The sequence below is a fragment of the Harmonia axyridis genome, chromosome 1, assembly GCF_914767665.1.
Source record: "Harmonia axyridis chromosome 1, icHarAxyr1.1, whole genome shotgun sequence".
Classification (NCBI taxonomy): domain Eukaryota; kingdom Metazoa; phylum Arthropoda; class Insecta; order Coleoptera; family Coccinellidae; genus Harmonia; species Harmonia axyridis.
In genome coordinates, this window is record NC_059501.1 from 81,208,468 (window position 1) to 81,230,724 (window position 22,257).

The 22,257-nt window shown below is 34.8% G+C and overlaps 1 protein-coding gene across 7 annotated transcripts in view; it reads right to left on the reverse strand.

Annotated features, from left to right (window-relative positions):
* LOC123675919 (probable nuclear hormone receptor HR3) overlaps nt 1-22,257 on the reverse strand; it is a 189,003-nt gene that overhangs the window by 48,869 nt on the left and 117,877 nt on the right. Inside the window, exon 1 of one of the 7 annotated variants that reach the window (XM_045611568.1) lies at nt 5,502-5,557. The exons of the other annotated variants lie outside the window; for them this stretch is intronic. The gene's annotated coding sequence lies outside the window, so the exon portion shown is untranslated. Of the gene's footprint in view, nt 1-5,501; nt 5,558-22,257 lie in introns of those variants that run through there. 7 annotated transcript variants of the gene reach the window in all.

The following is a 22,257-nucleotide window of genomic DNA, read 5'->3' on the forward strand; positions in this document are numbered from 1 at the left end:
ACTCGAACTCGACGTGTTGTCCAACTCGGCCTAACGGCCTCGTCGGACAATTTCACGTCGAGTGCAATAAACATTCACTTTTTGCACTTATTGCATAAATAACTATTAAGTAAATGGATGAAGTGAAAAGAGTAGTGTCAGCACTATATGTTCCCATCAGATAGCCGATTCGAGGATAAATTAATCTATTTTCCATTAGATTGTGTAAATTTTATATTTTTATTGTACAAGTGGACGCAGAATACTGACAGAAATTTGGCTATCGCTTTGGTGGCATAATAGATTCCGCAAATATATGGCTAGATCATGTAATCACCACAAATTCAATATCAATGCTTTCAGTTGACATCTCAAACTTATATTGAATATTTATACATGCATTTTATGAAGGTTGAAATACCCGAATTTCATAACGAAATTATATTGCAGAACCATATTTGTATAATCCCACTATGACATATGATTGATAGTCTGTCAATCTGACGTCAACCTATATTCTGCAATTTGACATTGATTGCCAAATTCTCATAACTTTTGGAAAAAGGAAGGTTATTGAAAATGGCGTAACTCACCCGAGATGACTTCAAAGATTTTTATATTACCTATCATTATATTCATATGATAAAACTTCCTAATCGTTCTGGAAAAGACCTAAGGTGATTTTTTTCTCGTTTTTGTGTCGAATTTGATAATTATTCAAGAAACTGAATCCATTCTGTTTTTTTTTTAGATTTTTCTGATAGTATAGGTATTCAGGTCGGAGATAAATCCGATAGATTGAGGATCATGAAAATAATTACAGCTCTTCTCAAGCTATAAATGATGCAATTAAACTCAACCCTGATGCTTCAAACATATATGTAGATGTATTCATTAAACAAAATGAGGAAACTACTGACAGTAACTTAAAAGCTTTTGAGTGCTCGTTTAATCATTCGCCAATAGCACGCTTTAAGATAACAGAACTCTTTATAAGCATATACGGTCACCAAGAGCGTAATTGGTGCATAAATGAACAAGCGCTTAAAAGCTCCTGACAATCCTGACTTTACGTGAGTGCTTTCCTCATTTTATTTCGATCTTCTGCTTGAATTTTCAATGGTTGTGATGAAGCTTTCGCCGCAAAATTTCGCACGAAACTTGACATGAATAGTAAATACTCTTCTTGAATATTTGATATTTCTTTTTCACTATTCTTCTTGAATTTTTGTAAGGTTCTGTTGATGTGATCATCTCGAAGTTTTGCAAAGGGTTGGACTGGTAACACCATATCAATACACAAAATTTCAACTACATCGGTTATATTCTCACGTATTTACGTATCAACAAAATCAGCCAATATTCATTGGGGGATTTTTTCACCCAATCATTATTCGGTAATTTTTGTCGATATTCTTATACAATATTTACGAGATCAGCATGAGTTTTTGCACGAGGCTTAACATTGTCATTCTACATTCAAATGCAAATTTTCGCCTCGATCGAATCTGCAGTTTGGAAATTAAAAAAAGACGAAATTTCGAACGACCATATTTTCGAGACCTCATCAAGCTCCATTCAATTAAAAAGGATAATATGCAGTTTTCAATTCAAAGTACATTCCAGACATTGAAACGAACTGGAGCGCGCATTCGCCATTTTGCATTTTTTTTTGTTATACTTTATTTTGCACACTTTCAACAAAATACGGATTCAGCTTTTTGGAAATCGAATTCAAGCTCAGTTGTCTCAGATATCATTCCCTTATTAACCTATAAACTTTGCAATGCTCCATTGCAGGAAACGGTGTTCCATCATATCTCAGATTCTTTCACATTTATCATTGATACAGTCGAAACGTCGGAAAGGGACTTCTCTCAATCTTTTTTATTCCCCTGATACCATTCTGCTAACGGATCGAACGCACGCAGCAGAAATCGGCATCAACTTCTAACCGAAGCAAAGAGCAACGTTAACCATCCAAGAACGACGTCAACAATACACCTTTGTGGAGCGATGAATCGAAGAACTATCTGTTTCCTTGAATCCACCTTCCTCTTCCAGGTACACCCAGACCATTGTTCTCCCTCCCTCCTCCTCCCACGCAACGACAATGTCGCCATTTTGCCAGATAACGTGGTCGTCAGCCTGAATAGCGGCTAACGAATTACCTACACTATACTCTGTCCCTCATCGAAGATGAGAGACTCCTCCGTTTTAAGCTATCATTCGCGTTGGATCGATCATTTTTTTCGTTATACCGTGTTGCAGAGAAATAAAACACCGATGATTATATTAAAAAAATTATAGTCGACGCATAAAATGAGTAGTGTTAGTAGGAGAGTTCTACCGTTAATATTAAGCGGGCGGAATGACAAGTGGCTCCATCCAGAAAGCACATCAATTGGTGACCTTCCTTTTTGAAATTAACATCCACTGATTTCTCTCGAAATATCCTCTTCTCTTTCTCAATATCGAAATGAAAAACGAAAAATTGGTTAACGTGTGAAATGAATTTTAATAGCATAATATATAATGGCTCAGTTAGTATATGGTAGCTCAGTTGGTGATGAGAGCACTGGACTGCTGATTTGGAGGTTGCGGGTTCGAGTCCCGCTCGAGATGGTACTTTTTTCGGAATTGAAAATTGTCTGTAAGTCATCATATATTATGCTATTTTAATCAAAATGAAACTTCTGACAGAACAACTCTTGTTGTTTCCACTAGCAATACAATAAAATTGAAAACGTGTCATGGTATGACGACAATTGATATTGTATTGATAACAATCCATGAAATTTTGACAGTGGTTCAACGAAACTTCGAATATCTGTAGCTCATAACAACTATCGAAAAGAGTATTTCTTAAGAAGCAAACGAAGCTGTCACAAGATAGAGAAACGTCAAACTTTGACAGCTCCATAGATGATAGATTGTCGATTCTATGACCATTCTGCTTCCATCTCGAGAAATAATCGACGATAATGGTTTCAACTGTCTGATGGTTCAAAACATGATTTATCTCATTCCACTTCGATCCAACGTGACTACCAGCGATCTGAAGACCCATCCACATCTGAGTGCGATTGTTGTCGAGAGATAATGAATAAATTCACGACTGTAAACGGTATAAAACGGTTTGGCGGCTGTCACTGCTTGATTTATTCTCTCTCCGGATTTTACGTACTTGAGAATCTGACTGCATTATCGTTATTAGACTCTCGTCTCGGTACGATCACGAAACTGATGCATGATTGTGGAAGACATTCTGTTGAATATTGGAGAGATTGGTTATTCGAAGAGCTCGCTTGAAGGGATTGTCGATTCAGTCATTCAGTTTTTCAAGAGTGCACCATTTTGCAACAGGTTGCAATTTAATGCCGAAGATCTTGACGGTTTCGATTCTTCACATCACTAAATTCCACCAACAGCTCAAATTTTTCCTCAGGTTTCACTATTTGCGGCCGAGAAGGAAGTTCACGACGAACTAAAAGTGCTTAAAAACTGTGGCTTCAATATTTTCACCATTTTTGAAATGAATTTTAACAATTTCATTGCGTTGTTGTAGCGTGGATCATTCCATTTTATGTAATGGCGTAGTTTTTACTTGTCAAATGTCAAAAGATGACAGCTTCAGAAGTGACAGCTGCCCAGATAGCGAGCCATTCAAAATGAAACCATTCATTGGAAAAACCCTTCAGTATGAAAGTAGTTTTCAGTATTTATTTTGTTGTTGACTAGAATGTTAACCAAATGAAACACATTTATATATTGCATATGCCAAATTATTCAGACAACGAATTCTATCTTTTATTTCCATATAAAAACAAAGAATTTATGATTTCATAGAAAATTCGTTACGAAATTTCAAAGTAGTTCTGTACCCTGAATATGAATAAGAGCTATTTTGAAACAGAGTTCAACGTCGTAAGGTCGTTCATTCATAAACGGCCCTCGCTGAGTCCATTCAAGGTCTTTAAAATTCCAAGAAACATAGAATCACATTTCCAATCGGAACTCTTTTAAAGCGATTGGTCCTTCGATCCGGATATCCTCGACGAAATCAAACCCTTCCCCTCCCATAAGAAGCGTGGACGGTCGTAATAGGGGATAACGTAATCAAGGGACGTCTTTAATCCGATTGACAGTTCGCCAGAAGCGAGCAACTTTCAGCAGATTGCCGAACGCAAGTTGCGTTCTCCGAGCTGGCGTTGATCACTGTGTATGACCCATATGGTCCGTAAGTGGGTCACTGAGACCGCGAGTTCGGTCATTGCTCCTACTAGGACGACGAACGTGATTCCGACACGAGGGTGCTGCGTTGCCGCGCTCGTCGATTTTTCCCAGAAAATCAGGATTTTTATTAGACGAAATGTTGTCGGTTTGATAAGTCCATGAGGAAAATGGTAGTCGGAAACGAATATTACTGTGTGATTTTCAAGGCTTTATAACAGAGAATTTCATTGTTTGTCTTGCCATTCACTCCACTTCGAATTGAAGAAAACGATCAAATAAAAAAAAAAACAGACAGCCGAAACAAATTTTTTTACCGCAGAAATTTTCTTGGGAAATTTCGGAAATTCAATGGGATAGTAGACCCTTATGACGTAGTTTTATTTGAGGAATGGATATAAAGCTTGTTTTGTTAATGAGAGAAATTTCCCCTCTTTGATTTTTAAACTACAAAAATTTAGCTGTTCTGGTTAATTCAAACATGTGGTATACAAAATGCCACATAAGTAGTATGAGGTTTGAAGTTTATTTCAGATAAATATAGTTAAACTCTATTGATTTGAAAGAAAACTTCAAACTGTTGTTATCTCTTCATTGTTATGCTTTTTCGATAATGACTAAGATGTTCTAGTTATTTAATGGAAAATCCTAATCACTATTACATCAATAATAATAATATATTGATTCAATAACCGAGAAGATAAGAATGATTAATTAATTATTGAATTCTGAGATACTTCTCAATAATTAAACCTAAAGCTTAAATCCCATCCAAACAACCTTTCACATCTTATTTGTAGAACCGTTAACGAATGAAATATTCTCTAAAAACTTTCGAGTGAGACGGAAACCGAAATCCAAGGAAAATCCCATGCGAGAACCGACAACGTCGCATATCAATTGATAGAGCTACAACTTTGTTGGTCTCGAAGTCGCCAAAGAGCTGTGTTTAAAAACAACTATCGGATTATTACGCTAGCAGCTCTCACTTGGAGTCGACTTAAGCTTGCAGCTGTAGGTATTATGTTAAATAGCTTCATTCCGATGGAATAAGCTTGAGTTTTTGATTATATTACATGAGTGTGTTGAAAATAAACGTCTATTTTCGAATTTCTATCGATGTTTTGGTAGTTAAGTGCTGATTGAGTTATGAATCAATTAGTTATAATTTTAAATTGCGCTTTCGCCATTTTGTAGCGAATTGTTTATGTAATAGAGTCATATTATGGATATTAAATTTAATTGAAAATAACCCCAATTAAATTGAGATATGAAAAAGTTTTAGATACCTCACCAAAATCCAGTGGGGAGAATTATAATCTATGTTTGTCCAATGGATATTCACCTGAAAAAAATAAAAGACATTAAAATCAAGTATAAACATAGTTATTCGAAATATATCCAAATAAATATTGAACTGTCAGTAATTATCATTTGGTAGTTGTTCATTATTGAAACCAGTTTCATACTTTCTGTTTTTAAGACTTTTTATTGGCAGTAGAAGCACAGAAAGTATAAAACTTGCTTTAATTATATCTAATTATTCAATTTGTTAACAAACAAATAGCTTTCGAAGGAAAATTTGAATATTTTCATTGAAAATTTTCCAATTTTAAACGATGTTGAAAGTGAAATTTACTTGCAGTACAAATATCATTTGATTTCTGCAACAAGTAGTTGTAGTTAGTCTTTCGATATATGCCTAAAAGGTGACGGTAATGTTGTAATTTCAACCTTGAAATCTTATACATCGAAAGTGGCATCTCAATCTTCTGGAATTTCGATATTCAAAAATTTGAGATATCGACTGAAGATAATTATCATGTGAATTTGTTAGAAATTGGCATATCATTACCTATAGGAGTCCATTAAAAGTATATTTTAAATGAATTGTTTAAACGAAACGTAAGTGTTAGTTCTGTCAGTAAAATATTCTGCGAGTGTATCACAATTGAATTGAATTGTCATTATTAAGAACCGTTTTGGTCGTTTATATTTAGACAAAATAAGCGTTTCAACTATTTACAGCTACGTTATTAATAAACCTTCATTCAATTTATGCATTTTTCCCAAATTAACAGTGGCTTCAGGCTTGAATATCCATCGAAATAAATACAGTCGACATAGCGGTCCAAGTCCGAGCTACTATTAAGGAATAACGGCACGCCGCTGTCTAATTTCACTGAATTAACGAAAGTAGCGTTTCCGTCCACGGTTTTCCCATGTACATTTCATAGGACGCTGTTTCGAAACGCTCGTTATGTAATTTTTAATTGACAAGTCATGAGTGCGACATGCTATGTGAAAATTCGGCTCTGATAAGTTCAACAACTGTTTAACGTTGGTAATAGTAGTTGGTGTTTCGTATAATCCAGAAAATTTTTGATGATCCTTTCACCAGTTAGAAGGAAAAAAAATGAACAAATTTTAATTGATGATGTTTATCGTATTATTCGTAAATTATTATGTGAATATAATAAGTTGGAAATTAAAATAAGTCGTATTTAATATAAATTAAATGTATTTCCACCAAGTACCGACCAAGACAATCAAATAATTATATGATTATGAATGATCTTATTGCCAATGCTTCGGTATTTTCTATAAAAATAAAGACAATTGATACAAATGTGAACTTTTTATTGTTTCGTCAGTGACAAAAATGGAACAGAATAATTCAATTGTGCATAATAACAATCTCACAGTTTTTTCAGTGGTGATATTAAGAAAAGTGAAAATGTCCAAGTCGAGAACATAATTATTCTAGTACGAGATTCTTGATTTTTCTTGATTTAGAAATTATAAAATCATTCTTTAAGACCAACAAACAGAATAATAGCAATTGTCATATTATCGTGAAAATTAATATGGAGAGACCAGTATATTGTATATTAAAAAAAAAACAATTAAAACGAGATTGGTGGATATTGTGTATTACCATAAGATTCACGGCTTGACTTGATATTCAAGCTATTTGACTTGGCTTGACTTTAAATCAACTCAAGTCCAATTCAAGTAGTATTTTTTCAATGTCAAGTCAAGTATTTATTTATCAAGTACATACTTGACTTGGCTTGACTCGAGATCAACTCAAGTTAAAGTCAAGTAGAAGTTTTTCAATGTCAAGAATAGTATTTATTTATCAAGTACTTGACATGACTTTGAAAAACTACTTCTTGACCTGAATTTGAGTTGATTTCAAGTCAAGCCAAGTGGAGAAGCTTGAATATTAGTCAAGTCGTGAATCCCTAATAACAATTGAGTATTGAAAGAATACATTTAAAAAAAAGGTATAACTCTGTATTCAAGCAATGTTTTTTGTATTCGGGTCGAAAAGAACTTTCTTATGATACTTCTTATGATATGATACTGTTTTAATTGATATTTGTATATTCTTACTTAATTATGTCATAAGACATTAGTTCAGTGAAAAGCATTTCATGAACACTCGAGATGAACTTTTCAATGGATATCTACATGACGTATTACATATCTGTAAAATTGTTCATTATGGACATAGCAGATTTACACTCTTAGCCGACGATATATAAAATAATTATATTAAAGGTCATCATACATGAACCGCCTCCTAGTTTAACTTATACCAAAGTAGATATAAGACATTTGAAGTCAAAACGTTATTGCTTTGAAATAAAAGGCATAAATATGAATTAACCTTCAAAGAAATCATTATCGTAGGTCAGGTGGCCAGGATTTTTTTTACATTGTCATTTACTCAAATGATTACAATGTTGCAAGGAAAATAAACCAAAGAAACAGCTCGTAGCAAAATTGGATAATCCAACTCCTCAAAATAAACGACCCCCTCTTCAAATATATTATCAATCACTTTCATTGTCAAAAACCTGTCAAATCATTCAACCGCGCCTACTCGAACTTAAACCAACAGACGTGCATAAAGCACGGCCAATTAACAGATTTATCATCATCATCATTCTCCTCAGACCCAATCATCATTCCAGCGTCAACAATTTCGCAACAACACCGGCCTCGGGCCCAGCGCTTAGAATTTAGATGCACAAAATAACTCTTATAGCATCCAAACGAACAACGACGACGTCAACGTACCAGTATGTAACGTATGTAAGTGAGCCTTGCCCGATCACCGTCTTGTACTTCTAACGTTTGGATGACTGACCTACAAACAGGTCATAATACTAAAATACCGCACAACGAACGTTAGTGTGTAACATGTTGCTAGTTATTATTTAGATGACGACTTCTAGAAATAACTACCTTCGTATATGTGAGGTTCTGAACAGCAATCGACAATTTTGAAGGCGACGTCGGACGTTTCACAGCGTCTATAGCGTTTTCGGAAGTTGGTACGTTCGAAATGACATGAATGGCTTTGTTATTATCGGTTGGAAATCTGTGAGGATGCCCAGTTAACTTTTGTATCTCTATCAGCTAGTTCGAAACCCTAACTTCATACGATGTTCAGAACATCAAGTACAAAATGTTGGTTATGCAGGATACGCCACGGCTATATCACATATTTAAAAAAGCCACGGTGGCAGAATGGAGCATCCCAGAGAGTTGGGATTGGTCCAGTTAGAAGAAGTATTCAATATAGTTTTTAGGCCTCATTATGCCTCATTATTATGGTTTTAATAAGGCTACTTTTGTAGATAATATGCGGGAGGATCTAATTTTCTGCATTTATATTAAGAAATTTGCGGCTGAGGCTCATTGAATGCTCTAAAATACCTATGATGAGGCCGCTATTAGTGAAAGAACGTGCCGAGAGTGGTTTCAACGCTTCAAGAAGGATGATTTTGACGTCGACGACCAGCATGGCGTTAGAAGAGAGAAGGTTTTCGAAGATGCAGAATTAGAGGCATTACTTGATCGATACTGGTGCCAAACGGAACAAGGATTGGCAGGATCATTGCGAGTGACGCAACAAGCCATTTAAAAACGCCTGAAAGTCATGGGAATGATTCGGAAATAAGGAAATTGAGTGCCGTACGAGTTGAAGCCCATATATGTTGAACAGCGTTTGTTTGCTTATGAAGGGATTTTTGCATCGCATTGTGACTGAAGACAAAAAATGGGTTCATTACGATAATCCCGAGCACAGAAAATCATGGGGATATCCCAGCCATTCTTCCACGTCGACGGTCAAACCGAATATTCACGGTTCCAAGGTCATGCTCGGTATTTGGTGGGACCAGCTCAGCGTTGTGTATTATGAGTTGTTGAAACCGACTACAACAATCACAGGCGATCGTTATCTAACGCAATTAATGCGTTTGAACCCATCATTGAAAGACAAACAGCCGGATTACAACAAGAGACATAATAATAGTATATTCTGAAACAAATTGCAGAATGGGCTCCTATTTTTCCAATGCATGAGTGTTGGAATTGCCTTTTGCAACGAGTGTACAATATTATAATGAGTTCATTACAGCACTTTTTTTAGAACTGTAATGAACTCATTACGATACTGAAATAGAGAAAATGATTTTACAGCATGACAATGATCGACCTCATATTTAAAGAATTTGACATGTAATACATATTGAAACCGAGATTGAAACATAAGGTAAGCATATTTTCTGAAAACCTTATATTTCGGATCATCGTATTCTTCAACTCAAGTTTTAAGCTCGTGAAAGCTTATGGCCGGCTTCAGTGCTTCTCTGGAACTTTCCAGAAACAAATAAACAAACTATACGAATCTTAACTCGGAGAATCCAGATCTTGAATGGAAAAATCCTCGTATTTCAGGAAACGCAGTTTTATCAGATTTCTTTTACTTTTTCGCAAGAAGTTCCTCGCCATGTCTCAGTCATTGTTATAAATAGATTGAACGAAAAATTAGGTTATCTTGATCTCATTGTTCCTGTCGAGAACAACGCGTCATCTTGAATTAATTTTCTCAGCATTCTCCACTGGCATTGCGGTAACACTATACCTTTTGATTTTCGTCATTTATTAACTATAAAAGTACCGTTAACGGAAAGGAAAAAAATGTTAATTTATGTATGGTCAGGAAAATTGAATAAAAACACGAGACTTCCGAAATATCAATGATTATAATCGTTCGGTGATAAAGGAATTGACTGTTCGATTTGTCAATAGGTAAATATTATTGATGTTTTTATGGAAATTCGAATCGAAATTCATGAAAATATCGATTTTATTGATCAATAACGAACCAAGTTCCTTTCCATTTGAAATTCAATTTTCTTGGTATCAGTTCTTGGGTTTAGATAACGATTATAAATTCGATAAATCTTATTGGAAAAATTAGCGTCAAAATGCTTTTCACCGATTGAAATATACAATTTTATCGGCAATCGACATTGCATAAATAATAACCAAACAAGAAATAGAATTAAAAATCTATTAGTAGTTGATTAGTAAATATTCATTAGGGAACGAAAGAAGTGCAGAAAAATCTTGAATACGAATTCATCTCTGAATATGAATGCAGCTTTTGATAGAAATTTTGTTGGCAAGCTATTTCAACTCTGTACAAGATTGTGTTGAATGCATAAGGAAGTTATTGAATTGGTGAGGTGCAACCTGAAATAACTTTAATTTTTTCGTTGATAACAATCTATTATCGTTAATAAAGTTCCAAAGTCCAACTCTTTGATTAATTTCTTCCACATCACATCAGCCGAAAAACGTACGTCTGTAATATCTTACATAATAAACAGGCGTTTATAAAGTTGAAATTGTTAATATTTGCGGAAAAATTGTACTGATACATGAATAAACACCTGCAGTTCATTGGATCCTATTCTTCAGCAAAATTTCAAGCAAATTGGTCTTTTGGTTTCCAAGAAAAGCTCTGAATGGCAAGCGGACGTATTTTTGTTCAATTTTTGAAAAATATACAAAGTGTGAGGTGAACGACTCAACACTTTGAAAATATTTTTCAAATAAATGAAAATAATCAATCTTCCAACAGAAATTCCCTCCCAGGAGATGAGAAATTAAAAAAACATATAATCTTGGAAATATACATATACGTCTTATATACACGAGCGATTAATAGACGTCCGAAAGAAATCATACAAACCTCCCGAATTTAGCTGAAAAAAAGAAAGAACACTTGCCGGCTGATTTCTCTCGACGTATGTTAATCCTAAACGTCAATCTTTCGAATGAAATCCCACGGACCGTTCATTTCCGCAATATTCGGGCGTCGAGTGTAATCTTAAAAAAATAATTCGTAGTCATTCAACCTCGGCGTCCATCATTTGGAACTGGCCTGGCGGCTTTCTTCTGTTCGAGAGAAGAAAGTTAACGGTACCACGAAACGGAAATTATAAGGAAGGCGTGCTTCTCTCCAAATTTCGCGTTACGCAAAGACCATTTTCGTTTTAACGTCTCGCCAGTGGCGTGCTGCATCTTTCGAATCGAGCGAATAACGTTTATCATCGTTGCAAATCGAAATTTCTGAGTTATATAGTATTTTGTCGAATGAATATAGACTGAATTAAATGCAGGAACCCTCTGAAATTCTGCAGAATCAAAATTGCGAGATTTCCATGCGGGATCTGCGGGATTCAATATTAAAATTGCATATTTGACAATAAAAGTGCACACGTCTTTTGAAACGTCCCAGAAAGCAATAAACCCTTCATAAGTTACGGTCGAAGATGCAACACTAGTTACTGCTGAAACTACACCACGATTCATGATCAGCAAATTGGAAAGTAATTATAATATAACTCGACATTGAGTAAATAAATGGTTAAGCTTTATTTTCTAGGATAAAAGAGCGCCGTTCATTAATGATAAGTATGGTACCGTATTTAGAAAACCCAGGCAAATATCTGGAAGTTCTGGGATAACAGTCAATGTCTACAAATCGCCAAGAAGGTAGCAAATGAACATTACGAAATTAAATTAGAAGTTGGACTAACAGGCTGCAAATAGAGACGTCTTTAAAAGACAAAACCGAGGACAAAACACAATCCCAAACTGAAGACCATTTCACTTATGCTGATGACGTTAAAGTACCTTTATCTAATCTAGCAACGAGACGTTGAACCATCGCCTTTGAATTTAGGAGAGGAATCGAATCGTAGTATTCGTACTGCGTAGGTACCAGAATCAAAGGCTTCTTCTATAACTGCACGAGTACGAACAACACTTGACCAGTTATTAAAACATTAAATGACCCTTTTTGAATGCAGACAGAATAAGGGTACGAGTGCATACTTGGAAGCTGTTTACAACTCCGACTCGACTTGATTTCCACCAATCACACACGCTCAATTTTGAATTAAAAATGGTTTCTAGTCGGGAAACTGAGAAACAGCACTTGTCGGCAGATTTTTCGAATCTATCCACGGCAAAACTTGACAACTGTTGCCATGAAATAAAAATAAACACTTTAATGCTATAGTATGTTTCTAATAGCATAAGACCTTTTTATGAGCATGTTTAATAGGGTGAGTACAAAAAGTTTATATATATTGTTAACAATCCCGCATTTTTGCGGATCCGCGGGATTGATAATTTTAATCTCGCGGATTTGCAGGATTGATATTTTGGAGATTGGATTCCCTAATACAAATGAATAAATAAATATATGTTTATTCCCAAGTAAATCAACAATTACATAGATGAATTAATAAATAAATGAATGAATAGACATCCTAAAACCCACAAAAGTCCATGGACTTGTGGGAATTTTTACATAGATACAACTGACTTTAACAAAAAAAATATATTAGGTTTAGAGTAGTTTGACTTTTCTGTAAAAGTGAAAGTGTAACTTTGAGCATGCACATTGATGCGAAAAATTAGTACTATGCGCACGCTGTAGAAAAGAATACTTTTCTCTAATTCTGTGGTTATTCCGTTCATTCTTCCACATCTTGTAGAACAAAATCGTGTGAGAATATATCAGAAACGCACAGTTTTCATGGTTATATTTTATTATTCTATGTTGGTACTCCGAACTTTCCGCCACGGCTTTATCTGTCAATTCATCAATTTGCCTTAAAGAAATCAGTTCTGCCAACCATCATTTTTCAATGCAAAAATCACTAAAATGAATTTATGGAAATATTTCATTAATTTCAATGGAAATGCAATGAATAAGAGAAAATAATGTATAATACTCGTACAGAAGGCTCATTCTACCACTCGTTCATTCCAAAACTCGCCACTTCGTGACTCGTTTTTGAATTTTGAACTCGTGGAAGAATATCAATGCCTTCTGCACTTGTATATTATAAATAACTATTCTGTGCGCTCAAGTGAAAGCAAACTTCAACATTTCAAATCAACGTTTATGTTTACGTAAAAAATTTTCTTAGCGTTTTCGTTAACATGTCCTTCGAAACGAACATATTACCAACTGATACCTATCGTATATGTTGAGATACCAGCACCCTTGATTCCCTCCCACTTTCTAATATCATATTCCGTTCAATCACGTACCGCCCCTGTTACATCACCGCCTCTCGTTCAATAATCGAAAAAGATAATAATTGATAGCTGCCATTTACTGTTATTCAACTCTGCGTCGGTACATATCTAACCGTTAAAAAAAAAACCTCCGAAGATGGCTCGAGGCTAAACACCAACAATATATAATATACGAAAAGCATTCGATCATATTTTATAACTGATCGATTTTTTCGGTGGATATGAGACGATCGGTTATCGCAAGCGTATAACATTTCATAACGATTCTCCAGAACGGATTCGAGTACTGGTGTTTGTTTTGTTGCGTTGGTAATGTTGATATTTCTAGAAGTTATTACATTAATTTATTACCCAGACTCTACCTGTTTTCATGTCATGGCGAACTGTTGGAGAAGGTTGAAATTGTCGTTGGAGACTAGCTACCGATTTCAGGACCCTCAGTTTGTTATTTCTCCATTTTCTTAATAGGAAAAATCCACAGATTGGATCATCGAACAACAATAAGTAAATAAGTAAATGAATATTTCCTGTGAAATAGTAAAGGGTGTTTTTTTTAGAGCTATAGAACTTTAAATTGCAATACAACAACGAGGGATTATTCGATTGACATGAATTTTATTTATCCGCAAGATAATCTTGTGGCATTACATTTTAAATATGATTTCTGGCATATGACCGCCACGGCTGGCTCGGATGTAGTCCAATCTGGACGTCCAATTTTCGATGACTTTTTCCAACATTTGTGCCGTATATCGGCAATAACACGGCGAATGTTGTCGTCCAAATGGTCAAGGGTTTGTGGCTTATCCGCATAGACCAATGACTTTACATAGCCCCACAGAAAGTAGTCTAGCGGTGTTAAATCACAAGATCTAGGAGGCCAATTCACAGGTCCAAAACGTGAAATTAGGCGGTCACCAAACGTGTCTTTCAATAAATCGATTGTGGCACGAGCTGTGTGACATGTTGCGCCGTCCTGTTGGAACCACAGCTCCTGGACATCATGGTTGTTCAATTCAGGAATGAAAAAGTTAGTAATCATGGCTCTATACCGATCACCATTGACTGTAACGTTCTGGCCATCATCGTTTTTGAAGAAGTACGGACCAATGATTCCACCAGCTCATAAAGCGCACCAAACAGTCAGTTTTCCTGGAGGTATCGGTGTTTCGACATACACTTAAGTATTAGCTTCACTCCAAATGCGGCAGTTTTGTTTTTTGACGTAGCCATTCAACCAGAAGTGCGCTTCATCGCTAAACAAAATTCGCTTATGATATGAAAATCGGGAACAACGGTACATTATTTTCGAAATGAAATTGCACTATTTGCAAGCGTTGTTTAAGCGTGAGTCTATTCATGATGAGTTGCCAAACCAAACTGAGAATAAATGACAATTGACAGCTGTTAAATCGGACGCCATCTTGAACAGAAATGCCAACTTAAAAAAACACCCTATATATGTATTATTATGAAAGTGTGACTTTTCGTAGCGAGGAAACATATTTCAAGATTTTGAAGAATGAAAATAATAACGATCTTCAAATAAAAAAAAAAAAATTATTCCAGACTGTTTACAGCTGTTTCAACAAATAGAGCTCGGCGCGTGTTCAATTTTGTCTTAATTTATCGCAATTTTTCCAAGTAATCCCCGTCCTGGATACATCATTATCTCGTGTAAATATGTCATTCCACCCAATCGGTCAGAAACAAAAAAAAATATATCGTCCTCATTTTCTCGACACGTACCTATGTCAGCAGTTACTTCCGCCTTTTAATCTGACAGTATAAACAGTGCTGATAAAGTGATTAGCTCTGTTGCGAAACCCGCAAATTTGTACACAGGTGAAAATTGCATTTAATATCGCCGACTTCAATAGGTGCATTGAAATGAATTGAATGATACAAACTAGGTAAAATTAATAACCACTGCTGTTTTCCAATTATTCATTGGTGACGTCATTATAGACCATATTGAAGCGATATAAATGTCACAGGCTGTCATTCTTTTCTTTGACAATTCGTGATGGAATTCACTCTGTAAAACCAATTCGTTATTAACCAGAGTAATAAACATAGATAGAGGGAGCATATGCCATTTTCAGTAAGCAAATTTTGTCCCCAACATGAACTATCAAATTTGACATGAAGCGCGCGGAAATGGAAACATATCAGTGATACGATATTTCACTCAATTCGCGAGTTTCTCCACAAAGAACGCACTTTTTATGTTTCATTATAAGTGAAAATATATTGAAATAAATACCTAAATATATCAGAAATTCAGAAAACAAACTTCAAGCGCACCAAATGACGTGAAACCACCGATGACACTAGGAGAGCAAAAGTTGCCAAACCTTGGATTTCAGCAGGTGAATACAGAAAATAATAAATATTCTGCTCGTTATAAATTCGACAATTAGGAAAAATATCGGATTCCAAATATTCAAATCTGCATATTCAATTGGAAATCTCCCAAATAAATATATTTCATTCAATTTAATATACATTCATAACGATATAGTAAAATTGTAGATTTGAAAATATATCACAATCCTACAACGTAATCTTACCATGTTGGGGACATGAATAAATTGCGAATATTCCTTCTATCTATGTTTATTACTCTAAGTATTACACCAACTGTTTCCAAGGTTTTTGAATGAAATAAAATTGATACCTTTTGAAGTTCCCAAAATTGAAACTTCACCACCTTGTAGATACTTCAACAGTCAAAAAGTCAACATCTCATTCTGAAACATCCTGTATATACATCTACTCTGATCTGAAATTGTCTCGAATATTACCATGTACGTGCGCATATGTTTCAAAACTCATGATTGTTGAATACATACTCCACCTAAAGATCAAGTTAAACCTGAAATCTTAACGATCTACTTCAATTCCCTTTGAATTTATAAGCCATTTCAACGTTAAGAAATATAAGGCTCTTATACACACACACCATCATTAAGATACAATGAAATATTATTTGAACAAATAATGCGCATATAAAAAACTACACTCGGTTTTGGAGAAAGTCTATCTGTTGAGCAATAGGTGTTGTGTCACTGAAACTGGCAGACCACGGTAAATGTCTGTAGTAGTAATTTGTCAGGCTCTTATAAATATCTGCAAAAAATCGACAATTTTATAGGAAATATTGAACGTTGAAGAATTTTAATAAGTCTACTACTTCCGTAAATGGAGGTGTTTCGTAAACGCAGTAAACTTTCGAACGCTCTATTGGAGAAGACGGTGTTAAAGAATTGGCGGTTCAGATTTATATGGACTATCCCAAAATTATAAGGAATAAGTCTTTGGAGCGAAAATATATATTTAATTTGACAGATAGAGAGAGTTTCTCATGTGGAACATTAGATCGATAAAGCATATTCATAAATAATAATTATTGTCAGAAAGAAATCAGAAACATTTATGGCGAAATCCTCACAATTGCTAATGAGGAATTCAATCTATTTGTAATAATCGACATATGTAGTTAAATGACTGCTATTAGAATCTGAATTAATTCGATTCGTGTTGATTGTTTTGTTAGCACGATTATCTTCACTACTTCTTTCGTCATTTTATTGTTTACCTCGTTGCCTAGTGTAGAATCATTCAAAGCCTAACACTATGATTGTTTGTTCTTGAAGCAATGAGGAAAACATTGTAGACAATTCTGAAAATGTATGACTAGCTTTTCTTATGAATTGGCAACTGAACTAATAATGAAGAGTTCATCAAGCTACGATTTCATCCGAAGACGCAGAATAAAGTCTATAATACCAAAAACTCAAAGGTATTCACATTTCAATTTCATTTTATTTCATCATGATGAACGCATTTTCAAATATCATGTTAAAATTAAAAAAGGGATGAAAAAGCCACGACTATGTTGAAGAGTAGCAACATTTTCCGTCGTGGTGGTTGATACGACTGTAGCTGAAGGATATAATGAGGTTTGTTACGGGTGTTCGATACCTTGTTCATGTCGATGCTATTCCAGTGCTAATCAACAACATTTGGAACTTCCAAAATACTGGTCGGATTCATATCATTTTTTGAGTGAACAATGACGTGACAGTGAACTCGAACGTATCGTTTCGATTTTCAAAAAAAAATTGATAGAATTCCGCAAATTGAAGTTTGAAACTAAACATATTCTGTAAATGACTATTCACCTTCAGAGGGACTTCTCATTTCAAATAACTCAACGTTCAATATTTAGTGATATTATGAGTTTTGTATTGGTATAAACATTTTTCAAAAATTGCTTGATTTGTTCTAGTTATTGATGATTTTCTAATAGAATTATGCTTTTTGAAACGACCTCCGAAGGTTTACGCCTTTTTGCATAAACGCCAATGGAATCTTGAACTGTATTTTATGGTTCGAGATGAATGAACTTATTGAGTAGATTTAAAAATTATATTAAATTTATATTATGCCCAAAGGCCATAAAGTATCTAGAATATGCCCGATGATGACCGATATACTCGATAATGACATTGGTAACTAAACAATAAGATATAAAATTACAAGCTAGTATCACATAAAAAAATATTTTGATATCATTGTTTCTTTTTTAACGTTTATTTTCAATTCTCTAATACGAAGCTCCATTCCTCATAGATTTTTATCATTCATCAAAAGAAGAAAATCATAGAAGAATAACTCGACAACAAGTACACATCTTGTTATACCCCATTGTTCGTAAGAACACTGTAAAAGTCCTTGTAGAATTTCAATACTCAAACGATGATAAGAGTTCGTTACTTCTAATGAGATGCCAATAGCTCTGTTTTCAATTAGGGTTCCGCCGATTATCTCATAATATCTTGGCGTGACTGGATCGAGTAAGAACAATGGAATCCCATTCGCTAAATGATATAAGATAGATATCTTGATTACAAGCCAATAACTCTTGCGCGTTTCGTGCATAGAACTTGGACGATTACTCTGTGGAAACAGGGAACTTTTACGGTTCGATGTGAATTTTGTTCTGCTGATTTCAGGAAGAACTGAGCGACTAGCTCTCTAGCTTTGTTCACAAAGCGTTAAGGACTGGAGCAGAATTGAGCAAATGCTGATCGGTGCAGTTCCAAATCTGTTCTAAACGCGTTGTGAACTCGTAACGTTCAGATCTGGACGTTGTTTAGTTCGAAGTGTGAAATTAACTTGTTCGTATATTGAATGTATAATGGTATATTTCCTCTGATCTTCAATTTTATTACCAATATTGATCCAAATAGCTCTTCAAAGAAGTAAACCCACCATAACTCCTACAGTTAATGACTCCTATTTAAAATACATTGCAAAAACTCGCCGTTGAATATAAAAAAAATTAAATCAATAAAATAAGAATAGATTAAAAACATATTTGAATTATATACTTTATATACTCTACAGGAAATAATAAAGCAATAGCAACAGATGCAGGTGGTACCTAATCAGTAGACATAATGTCTAGAGAATAAGTTATAGATTTAGCGGAATCACATGTCAACGTGTCAGAAGAGGTTGTTTCTGGGTATGTGAAGTATATACTCCGTGATTCAGGGCCTTGAATTTAAAACAATAAGAAAACCCAGAAATTTAATGTTTGACGAAATATCTCGAAGGGAATATACACAGCGATATGTGAAATTAGAGAAATGCAAGGAAGTAGTAATCATGAGCTGAGATAACGACGCGGTGACCTTGACATTGTAGCCTTAATATACATAGGGCAAGAAGGCTGAATTTGGCCGGCCAACTGACAGAAGAAGGGACAGTGATCCAAGAGTAGTAACCAAAGGCGGAAATTTTACGACAACATTGAGAAATGTTCTATCTTCAACGTTTACCATATGTTATGAAATTTTCATCGAAAACTTCCGATTTGACAACGAGAAAGCGAAACTCCCAAATAATGCAAATGCGTGTATCGTTCGCGGTTGTTGTCAGTTCTCTTCAATCGAAACCGCACATGCCAACCGTTTCACGTTCCAGGACTACCAACAATGCACAATGCCGATTATTATAAGCGCGGTGACGAAAAAAAAAATGGCGAAGTGCGCGTATCGAAAAAAGTGAAAGTCGATCCGATACGGGTTTCGAGACAGCTCCCTCTACAATCCGCGTATGCATTATTGTGGTCTTTGATTGCGTAACGGCGGAGATACCGAGAGGTAGATGTAGAAAATTTCACGAACGACTCTCTCGGTTAGTTTGTAACCGAAATATTCCAGCCTTCGGAATTCGACATGTTACACCGTGTAAACACGATATTTTATTCGGACTGCGTAATATTTCGGTTCGAAATAGAACATGGAACGGGACGATACCAGGTGTTGTACTGAAAGACTGATGAGGATGTTGTCTAAAGTGGCTTTTAACGAAGAGAAATTTTAATCATTTCGGTAAAAAATGTTTTGAAATTTGAAAAAAAAAAATTCGACTATGTTAAAAAAGTTTTTGCACTGTCCAAGTTTCTGAAATAATGAATTAATAGCTATCTGTTGCCAATACGGTAGGTCTGGTTGATAGTTGCTAGGCCAAAGACGTTCATAAGTGATTTCACCGGCGCCCAAAAATACTTACTTCATTAATAAAAATAGATAGTGACTTTTAGCTAGGGAGGGGTGGAACTACTCACTCATTTTGATGAGAACAAAAATTTTAAACTACTACTGGATCTAAAAAATTTGTTTGCACGGTGCAGCTTTTCGAATTACATACTGTTGCTTTGTTTACAGGTTGTTAGGCCTAAGGCATCTTTTAGTGATTTTCTCAACGCCTGAATTATATACCAAACTCTCCATAATAATACATTCAATTCCAGAAAAACTTAAAATACACACCAAATATGAAAGTATTATTATTAAAATTGTTTATTGTATAATATGCCTCGTGTATTAGTGAAATTGGTATTAACTAATTCAGCAGAAATATCACTACTCAAATATAGGATTCATCTTCATTTTTCAGCTCTTCGAATGGCAATTAATTTATTCAAATCAACGAAAATCTCACGAAAATGCTTGAAGTTGGGCGATTAAAACATTATTTCAGAAGTTATTGGTTATAAACTGAAATTTCGAAAAAAAAATTATATAATTTTCTCGAGGCAGCCTTTTCTTCTAGAATCAAGATGAGGACTGAAAACCTCATCATGTTTTAGATTATAACTCAATATTCGAAAAACGAGATAAAACGATTCTCGCGAAGAAATTCAATTTTCACTGATTTTTACAAAATTTCGAGTTTGGTTTTTTCTCAAACTGTGAGTTTTATGAAAAATCGGTGGATGGTGTGGACAATCTCTAAATATCCAAATTTTATGTCCAAAATTTTCACTCAAATACGCAATATCTTGAAAAATCAAAAAAAAAGTTCGTTAATGAAGAAACTGACGCGTCTATACCGTTCGAGTGCCCTGAAGATGAACGCGCACTTAGGCGACGCGTCAATTGGAGAAAATTCTCAAGGCTCTGATATGTTTTCCCATAGTTCACATTACAGAAGGAGCGTCAGAAAACTCTCGGATACTCGATAGGGTCGATTCGGGTCGATTTGACATGCTGACGCGAAAAGAATATTGATCCATGCGAGATTGTCCAACTGACAGAGCTCTTAGAAGTTTAGCATTTTCATACAAACTTGATTTTTAACGGGGTGCGTCAACCTTTAAGGTTGCTTCTATTATTTTTGCAGTTGCACCTTACACCCTATGTTGTTTATCCCTCAAAAAGTTTTGTTTTTAATATAATAGCTTCCACTACTGTTGCGGGTCAATTTGAAGTTGTCGATCTACAAACAAACATTTTTAAAATCGTTCATCGAATCGAATTCATTTTCAAAACGTTTATCGAATCCTATCCTTGAAATAAACTCTTAATGAGATTTTTCAATCGAATCAATTCGCCAATTTTTCAGTTCCTTGACTGCATTTCTCGGCTCCGACAAAAACCTCTAATAATGCTTCCATCGAAAATTAGTCTCGCGTACAATCTCATAAATTTTTTATTCGTATTTCGTCAAACATAATAACAACACAATAATACCTTACTGAGCGAGTTCACGGGAGGTCGTTTTCAATGATATTTATGCAATAGTATTTCACCTGATCGCAGCTACCCACAGCTGTACGCAACCGTTTCAATGAAATTGTTTGCGACAAACAATATTCTTTCGGTTTTTCACGTTTCAAATTCGTAGTGTTACAATTTTAATGGATTTCGGATCATCGACTGTAAATCTCGATTTATCTTCAAAATTGATCAATTTAGATAAAATCCGTAGAACGTTGAGTATAATATCTAACCCCTCGTAGACAGTTATTTGATCGAACTAACTTTAAGATTATATTTCTTGTTTCGAAATAATTTTGTTGATAAATATTTCAACAACATTTTTTCATTTTCTGTCTTCATCAATGTAAGAAATTTGACATCGGTTAGATCACTTATTCACAATTTTGGTCTAGCAATCACTCTCGCAATGAGTAAACTTGGCAACATTTACCTATCGTGAGTATTTCAGAGAGGTGAATCTTGGAAAATTAGTTCTGTCATACCGTTTGATAATTTGATTTTATAGCTTAGTTACTACTGTTATTATCGAGTACATTAT